The sequence below is a fragment of the Cupressus sempervirens genome, chromosome 3 (assembly GCF_028749045.1).
Source record: "Cupressus sempervirens isolate cs-2001-9-10 chromosome 3, ASM2874904v1, whole genome shotgun sequence".
Taxonomy (NCBI): domain Eukaryota; kingdom Viridiplantae; phylum Streptophyta; class Pinopsida; order Cupressales; family Cupressaceae; genus Cupressus; species Cupressus sempervirens.
In genome coordinates, this window is record NC_143120.1 from 321529245 (window position 1) to 321539697 (window position 10453).

A 10453-nucleotide genomic window follows, 5' to 3' on the forward strand; every position below is an offset into this window, starting at 1 on the left:
TAATTCAAAATAATATTAACTTAACCAATGTGATATTAATTAAACAAGACACTAATTAACAACATAATTAAATTACTTCAGTAACAAATTAACAAATCTAAATCTAACCAATCAAAATATTACAATAAAAATAAAATAACTAACCACACTAATATTAACATCTGATCTTTAATAATACCCTAACATTTAACAAATTAAATACCTTTATGATAAATCTATAAATTGACCAAACTTTATTTAAACTAAAACAAACAAATCAACTATAATGTAAACTAATTAAAATAACTTAACACAAAATAAAGCCAACCTTTACTAACTTTAAAACATATTTCAACACCTAACATAAACTTTAACTAAATATTTAAACAAATAATAATACTAAATAATTTTCTAACATCTAACATTACTAACTTTAACTATAGTGCCTGCCCCTAGTCTACATTTTGCCTAGTTTACGTTTCTACTATTATTGCCAAACTTTTTAAGGCCAGTTTTATGTTTGATGATTAGTAGCATTATCTTGAGATTATTAGATATTGTTTCAGACTCAATTGATAAATGATGAGATTACTTGGTACTTTATACTTCATGTGTGCATGATGATTAATTACAATGCTGTTAAATTATGCATGATGTTTAGTTAGATCGATTATCATATGTGTTTTCTTATGGATACTTACCCCATATTGTATGTGAATGGTGTGCGTGTTTGTTTTCTTTATGTATGGTGTTTATGATGTGGTTAAGGAAGGGAGTCATAGTCACTTGCTAGTTGGAATCTACACGATGCACCACTTCCTGCCATTGCCTATTTAGCTTAGTTTATATTGTGTATGTACATGCGTGGATTTTATGCAAGTTGTAGGTACCGAGTATCAACTTCCCTGAATTGTCAGGATGAGCATACCCTATCACATTATCTCAATAGTAAGAGAGGGGAGATAAATTCTTAAGTCCAAATCCTAAACCTTTGAGCCATTTATCCTAATTGACAATTAGGACAAGTATCTGAGTCGTGTATCTTTCGAATGCATCAGATGACGTAAATTCATGATTTTAAACCCTTAGTTTGATTTTGTATGTGTTTTACTATGATGGGTTTTTGTATTTTACTTTATGAGTTTTTGGTGAACTTTCTATTAATTAAGTCTAATTAAAAAGATTTAATTAAATGGAAAATTATATGTAATGTTAATATTTTATTTAATTAATTGAGAAATTAATTAAATAAAAAGAATTAAAATTAATTTGAGGATAAATATATAAGTTTTAATTTGGGGCATGATAATATTTAGTTAATTTAATAATAATATACATATTTGGAGTACATTTTTAAATAAATGCTAAATAATATTATTATTTAAAATAATAGATAGTTATCAAAATTAATGTTCAAAAATAAATTTAGAAGTGGGAAAAGAAATTAATTTATTAAAAGTTTCATGATTGCATAATACGTGCATGAGACTAAATTAAATAAAGTAATTTAAAAAGGTCTTTTATAAATCAAATAAAGTAATTTAATGGATTATTCTATGTGCATGGAAAAGATAAAAGAAAGACAAATAAAAGTTAATAATGAGTTAGAAGGTGTGAGCAAAGAGTTCTCTGGGGTGAACACACAATTAGTGCCCCGATTTTAGGGAGAGAACTCCTTATCACAATTTGGGGGTTCATTTTCAAGGGACTGGGAATTTTGGAGGAGAAGGAAATTTTTAGAGAAGGAGAAAGTTTTGAAAGGGGAATTGTTCTCTATAGATTTATGGAGCGCAGCAAATTAGCATTAGTGTCCAGGTAGACGCTTGTGAAAAATTTGCATAATTTAAATATGTTCTTTTAATTCCTGTCTTCTTCGTGTTTGTTAGATGATTGTCTAGATAATTCTGGTGAAAAATATATATCATGTTGTGGATTCTGGATATTGGGAAATTATTCTGTACATGGAATGTTTTAATTGTTCAATATAATTTCTCTCCAGTAGATTATAGTGTGAGAAAACTTACCAAGAAGGGTTGAATTTTATTGAAAAATCTTCTTTAAAAATAATAATAATAAAGAAATAAAGAATGGGTACCTAGTATTCGTCTATCAGATTTATTTCAAAGTTTTGATAAAAGAATATATATATATATATATATATATATATATATATATATATATATATATATATATATATATATATATATATATATATATATATATATATATATATATATATATATATATATATATATATATATATATATATATATATATATATATATATATATATATATATATATATATATATATATATATATATATATATATTCTTTTAAAATAAATTTAGTTTAGAACCAAATTCATTATCTCAAAATCATTAAAAGAAAATTGTTATTGCAAGGAATGTAGAAACGTTTGATTTTAAAAAAAAAGGCCGTTGGTTTTAATTTTAAAAAGGATATATATAGAAAAAATTATTGGGAGGGGGGGTTTTACCCCACCCCATCCCCATTATACTGCGTCGATGGCAGCTGTACCCACTATCACAGGTACTGTGACTGCCGTTGCAAGCCCTGCGACAAAGGGTAGGGTAGCACGACTTTTTAAATAAGCCTCCAGCGATAATTAAAATTGCTTGTTTGTTTTAAGTTTTTTTTAATTTATATTTTTTAATAAAAAGTTTAAATGTTATTAAGTTGTTAATAGTTTTTATTAAATTATATATATATATATATATATATATATATATATATATATATATATATATATATATATATATATATATATATATATATATATATATAAAGTATTATTTATGTTATTTAATAATTATTTAAATACTAATTAATATGTGTTAACCAGATTTTAAATTATTAAATAATGAAGAGTTATTATAATGATTTAAAATCATGTTTTAATAAATTATTATTATTAAATTAATTAATTGTTTTAAAATTATGTTAATATTTAATTTAAGTCTTGATTAATGTGAACCAACGGGAATCTTACCATTAGCAAATTTAAATATAATATTTACCTTAGTAAATTTAGAAAATTGATTTTTAAATCATGGGGTAAATATTTGTTTTACTTAAGCTAATACTTGAATTTATTATAAGAAAAACAATGGAAATATTTCTTCACTTGTTAGCGAACTTTGAAATGGAAATTGAAACCCCACATTTAACTTAACTATGTGCTTTCAACAAACTGAAACATGTGCTTGTATCTTGTTTTCGTTATGCTATTTATGTTTGGGGTTTTTGGGTTGACTAGATTATTGACCAGTTATAGGACGTCTACCAGATGCTCGGGGGTTTTGTGAGTGTGGTATTATGTTGACTCAATCTCGATAATTATTGCTCATCCATGTATGTGATGGTATGCTTATGATGAGTATGTTTTTATTGTTGGTTACTATGTTTCAATGTCTTTGTGGGATAGTAGGATATATGCTATGAGATACCTAATTAACCATTCTGAGTCATTGATCAGTATTGTTGGATTACTTTTCGGTTGCTCGTAGAGAACTGATGTGATTACTATGATTATCTTTATGATGCTTCCCAGTCACTTGTATAGGACTGAGGTGATTTTACTATGATTCTGTGATTTGTGATTTCATGAGCTTAGGGTAGGTTATCTATATGCAATGTTGGGAAGTGGCTTGCAATGGGGGCCGGGGACCCTAAGTGGTCCGGGGGGTAACCCATTGTAAGTTGTTTAATAAGTGATAACTTTACACTTAATACTAACTTAAATGAACCTAATAAGAGATAATTGTATGTTCTCTCCCATGCCTTGAATGCTAATATAGATTAGGATGGGAGTAGAGAGAATGCTTGGTTATGACCTTGCATTCCGTAGTATGCCTTGTCAGTGTGAGAGGATACTAGTGGCTGCAAGGATCACTAGGGACCCGAGAGTACTAAGGGACTACTCAGGTAACTTCGACTGTGATTTGTGTGATGACACTTTCCCACTTACATAGTAGGTACCTACATGTCTTTGTGTGCCTCTGGGTTTAGATGTCAATCTATGTGTTGGAACCTTTGAGTTAGTATACTTTTAGGATTTCCTGGACTTAGAGAGTTCTTGTGTTATGTGTGTTGATATCCTGTTTGGGACTTCAAACTACCTCCTTAGCGCGGTGGGAGTGGACCATTTAGGTTCCACGTGGTCGGGTGGTAGTTCTTTTTACTCTTACCATTGAGATCCATCCATGGTCACTGTGGCTAGAGCATTTTTGTTGGCATTTACCTTCATTCTGTTCATGGATCATTATGATGGATGGTTATATTTTATGATGGATGTTATATCTTTTGATGTATGGATGTATTATGTATGGTGGATGATTTCATTTATTTTATTGCACGTGTACCATGGATCCAAAGAGGATGATGTATATCTATTTTTACATATGTATATTCTTTTAAGCCGTTCATACCCTGTGACTTGTACAGTGGATGAATGAGCATTCTGAATTAATTTGCCAAGAGGCATTTGGAACAATTGTATATTAAATGGACATTGGACTTTTCATTATTCTTTCATATGGATGTGGTAATTGATGGACTTAGTTTTACATTAGATTTAAATGTGATTCAACGTCATGAGATCTTTAAGGAATGCAACCTGTTATGTATGTTATTGCTTTTGCTATTATGTGTTTGATGTGAATGGTGTATCTTTCATGTTTAAAAATAAAAATAAAAAATGCTATCAAACTTAGTCAAACTTTAGGTTATTTCTTTTGGATCCCTTGGCGGGGCATTACATTAACTACACTAACAAAATAAATAAATAAAATAAACTAACCAACCCACCAATAATATCCTAACACCCAATACAAAATTTAACAAAAAATAAAATAATAAAACTAACTACTTGCTAACACTAATACAAAACTCCATTCTAACCACCCTCCCAAACCATACTTTTGAGTAAGGGAAAAAGTTGTGATGTCATCTCCAATGTGAAGTCAACAAAGGAGGGTAGGGCTCATAGAGTATAAGGTTTAGTAGTTGTGTCTTTTAGGATAGGATAAGATATTTAGGATATTTATGAATTCATTAATAAATTTTACTTTATTTTGCTTTTTCTTCTTTTATTTAAATATATAGTATTAAATATACCCAAATAAGAATATTAGTGAAATCTTTATGTTATGCTCTATTCCAAAAAGGTGAATTAATTTGTTTCTTCATACAAATTCCAGACTCTATTTGCTCTACGGGGTAAATTTTTTTCAAGCCTAAGTTGTTTTGATTTGTCAAAGGGGAATATCTTTTTTTTTTGTGTTTTATTTTTTTTTCTCTAAGTATTGGATTTGTACAAGCATATCTATTTGACCAAGGGGAATTTTTTTGGGTCTATATTTTTTTTCCAAGGTGTTAGATTCCAAATTAAATTTACATAGTAAGGAGAATATATATATATATATATATATATATATATATATATATATATAATATAAACTGAATTATAGCATAGAGATTTCATATTTTGTTTGAGTGTTCGAAAAATATTATAATGCATTCTGATAATTACGAAAAATGCAGGATAATCTAACATTCAAGTAATCAAATTTCCTTAACATATTTTGAACTTAATTTGCATAACTTAATATATGACACCATGTTATCTAATTAATCTAAATTAAATAAATATGATTACAAAACATATAAATGTCGTAGGAAGAGTAAAAATCATCACATCTGATTTAAGTAACATGCAAAAACTGAAAAAAAAAAAAAAAAAAACTAAAAGACTCATTTGGAAGAATGATACTTAATTTTTTTTATTGAACCACCTAATTCAAAGGCTCCGTTGAGAAAGAACGAGGAAGAAAACCTGACATCATAGCCATTTCCACAGTAAGTTTAAAATAATTTTTTTACACAAGATTACTATCCTGAGGAGAAATCTCCCAACATAACTGAATTTCAATAACAAATTCTGAATTTTCTTCTTGGCCCACAATAGACAAACCATTACGAAGTCTACAACACATCATAGTGATCATGGAGAGAATGATAACTGATTGGGAGACAACCAAACTCAACATGACGACAAATTCAAACATTCACTCCCATCCAGGTTTGCACAAAAAGTTTGACATTGAACTAGACTAGGGAGAAGGTGGACTTTTCCAATAGGATACATTAGACACAACACCATAACAGGTGCCCTTTCGGGGCTATAAACTCAAAAAAATTTGTTCTTCCATTTCTTAACTTTCAAAACTCAAAATGTGGTTTGTGTCGACGAGTAGGGGCCCATAACACCCTACTCTCTCTTTCTCTCTCTCTCTCTCGCTTCTTGTCCTAAGAAGAGACTCTACACTATTGGAGTCCAACTAAAGACCTCGTCCTATATATGGCCACTTTTACCCTATCTGAGGGTGAGTAATGCCAACACAACCCATACAATCCCTTCAAAATTTAAAGAAAAATACAAAGAAAAACATTTAAGAAAACCTATTTCAATCCCTCCCAAACATATTCAACAAACACTCGAACATACATATGCAACACAAAATGACTTAAGCATGAAACACAACATAAACCAAAAGAGCCTGAAGGGTTCCTACCTTCACAATAATGTTATGGCAATTGGAAAATTTGAGATGAGCTTCCTTCCTTCAATTTTCGCAATAAAGTAAAAATGGAGTTTTTGGGTGACCATAAAAGTCAACAAAAGGGGCAAAGGGGGTGGAAAATGCCCCCAACCCATACCCATACCCCTTAGGTACTTAGATTTCATGATTTTTGGCCTTTAGGACTAATTAGGGACCTAACAAAAAGCTTGGAAATTTTAGGACTTTCTATCAACTTTCAAAAATGCAAATTACTCACTAATCCCGATTAGGGTAATTAATCTCAATTACTAACTAATTAATAAAAAAGTCACTAACCTCATCCAACTTGGATCTTTGTGTTACTCGGTTAACCCTAACTATCATGCTGTAATGCATATACAATTTATGAGTGTCAAGGGACACTATAAAATTATTGTTACAAAACATTAAAACTTAATGATTACAAAATGATACATTCATTCAACTCACAATATAAATAAAATACGAACAATAAGGTTTGCGTCTTTTGTTAGACTCAACCTTGGTTTTCACAAATGGCACATAGGGTTAAGTTCCAATTCTCTGTTAGATTTCTTGACTAAAATATCCTGCACACTCATTTCACACATCAATAGCTCAAGAAAATCACATGCATATATTTAAAACTTATTTGGATAATCGCATAAATCAAAACATAAATCTTTCATAGAATTAACTATTTAGTTCATTTCTTCTCACATTTAATCATTAGTAATTACATACTCAATATAACATAACTTATTCATTAATTCAAATTAAAATACTAGAATAATCATCGTTAGGCTTGCATATATTTAAACATCAAAAACATCATAAATAGGGCACACTAAACTATCTGAATGCATAGAAACTAATCATCGAGGTACCACAATAAATACCCTCATCACCAGATGATAACACCTCATATCATCGTTAGTGAAATTTTAATGTTTAAACAGTCGAGATAATGTAGTAGTTCTCAAATCATTGAGTATTTAAAACATGAATGTATCATCTGATCTCAATATTCATTAGGACATCTAACACATACAACATTACTTCATATCCATTAAAATCTCCTTTATGGATTTAACAGAGAAATTAATATTTTAAAAAAAAAGTACATGCGAGGAGGGATCTTACACTCTCTCAAAACATGATTCTTTATGGATATGTGCTTTATCTTAGAATGTAATACCAGATTCTTAGACATACTCATTGTACTTGTGTTATGACAGTAAATGATAACAGATTCTATAAACTCAATTCCAATATCCTTCAACATTTGTTTCATCCACATAACTTCTAACTCTTTATTATTGCATAATGATACTCTTTTAGATCATCTTGAAATCTTGCTACAATTCCAACTGCATTTGCTATATCTGGTATAATGTGAGTCAGATATTGCAATCCTCCAATCATAGATCTATACTTCTTCTACTCAACTGTAGGTGTTTCATCTTTACTGGATAACTTGTGACCAGTTATCATGGGTGTACCAACATGTTTGCAACTTTCCAAACTAAATCTTTTCAACAAATCTTTCAAATACTTAGTTTGTGAAATAAATATCCCATCTTTGTTCTGCGCAATCTGCAATCCTAGGAAAAACTTCATTTCTGCTATCATGCTCATTTCAAATTCATTTTTCATCTCTTTAGCAAACTTATCACTTTATTTATCATTTCCTCCAAATATTATGTCATCCACAAATATTACAATGATAAACAAACCATCAACAATTTTTCTTAAATACAAATTTTCATATGTTGTACCTATAATAAATCCAAGCTTAGACAAATACCTGTCCAACCTTGCATATCAGGTTGTAGGTGCTTGCTTTAGACCATACAATTCTTTCTTTAGTCTGCATACAAATCTTTATCTTTTGTTAGAGGGAAACCATTAGGTTGCTAAATGTAGACTTCTTCTTCAAGTTATCCATTCAGAAAAATTGACTTGACATCCATTTGATAAACCTTGAAATTATTGTTTGCTGCATAAGCCAAGAAGACCCTTACCACTTCCATTCTTGCTATAGGTGCATAGGCTTTTTCATAATCTATGTCTTCTTGTTGTGAGTAACCTTTGTGAACAAGTCAGTCCTTGTTTCTCACAACTTCTCCTTGCTCATTCATTTTATTTCTAAATACCCACTTGGTTCCTATAATATTTTTATCTTTAGGTCTAGGAACTAATTCCCATGTCTCATTCTTCACAATCTGATCTAGTTCTTCTTTCATTGCTTGCATCCATTGATAATCTTTTCATGCTTCATCTGTGCTCTTAGGTTCCACTGAGAAATTAAACAAAATTCCTCATTCACTCTATTCCTTGTCATTAGACCTTTATCCTTGCTCCCAATTATCTGCTCTAGAGGGTGATTCTTTGTCAATTTTCTGCTGGAAGTAGGAGTTGATATCTCAACTCTTACCTCTTCTCTAGGTTCAAATATTTGTTCTTCTCTATGCTCAATAGATACATCATTCTATAGGTCATTGTTAGTCTCAAAAAGAACTTTAGCATTCTGTCTAACAATTCCAAAAATTATCCACTTCTTCATTAGAATTATAATCTACCATTTTCTCTTTAGTACCAAACTTTTTATCAATTCATACATTTGTGCACTCAGCTATTGTCTTAGTTCTATACTTGAAACATCTATATGCTTTACTTTTCAATGAGTAACCAAGAAACATACCTTCATTGCTTCTAGGATCAAACTTACCAATATCATCATCTCTCTTTATGTAACACTTACTTCCAAATATTTGAAATACTTGACTGATGGTGAGTGACCAAACCATAATTCATAAGGTGTCTTGCTCATACCTTTCCTGATTTGTACTCTATTCAAAGTATATACTGTAGTGTTAATTGCTTCTCTCCAAAATGTCTTTGAGACATCATTCTCAAATAACATTGCTCCTGCTTCTTCTACTACTAATTTATTCCTTCTTTTAGCAATCCCATTCTGTTCAGGAGTTCTAGGTGAAGATAATTGTCTTTTGATTCCATTCTCTCCACATAACATGTTGAACTCTCTAGAGGTGAACTCTCCTCCTCTATATGATCTCAAACACTTAATCTTGACATAAGATTCATTTTCAACTGTATTCTTAAAAATCTTGAATTTCTCAAAAGTTGCAGACCTCTCTATAAGAATTCTACCCACATCATCCTAGTGAAATCATCAACAAAAATCATAAAGTACCTTTCACCATAGAATCCTCTGGTTCTTGCAGAACCACTCAGATCTATGTGAACAATTTCTAATTTCATTGTAGTAGAGAACTTCTTGCTAGGAAAAGATACTTTCCTTTGCTTAGCTAAAATATATTCCTTGTAGATAACATTAGTAGGCTTAATAATCTTAGGCAGATCTCACACTACAAATGCACTACTAACTTTCACAATATTATCAAAGTTTATATGACAACACCTTGTATGCCATTACCAACTATTATCAACCTTTGTAACCAAACATGTTATTTCAGTAGGATTCAACTGAAATACATTACCTCTAGATCGGGTTCCAGTACCAATTAGCTTACTATCTTTATCTCTGATAATGCAAGTCTTCTCTGTGAATTCCCAATAGATATTCTTTTTCTACAAACTATACAACACTTAAAAAATTATGTTTCAAACCATCAACAAAGTAAACATCATTAATGTTAGTTTTACCATCAAGAGTAATAGATCTAGTCCCTGTAATATGATAGGTTGCATTGTTACCAACTCTAACAATACCTCCGTCGTGATTTTTGTACTTGAAAAATTTGTTCATATCACCAATCATGTGATGAGAACATCCAATATCAATTATCTAATTTGATTTCTTCTCAACTTTGGTAACTAGAGCTCTTT

The 10453-nt window shown here is 30.0% G+C and overlaps 1 pseudogene; it reads left to right on the forward strand.

Annotated features, from left to right (window-relative positions):
• The first annotated feature begins 2506 nt into the window (after positions 1 to 2506).
• The window catches only part of LOC149566292 (replication protein A 70 kDa DNA-binding subunit A-like), a 162049-nt pseudogene continuing 154102 nt past the window's right edge, over positions 2507 to 10453 (forward strand).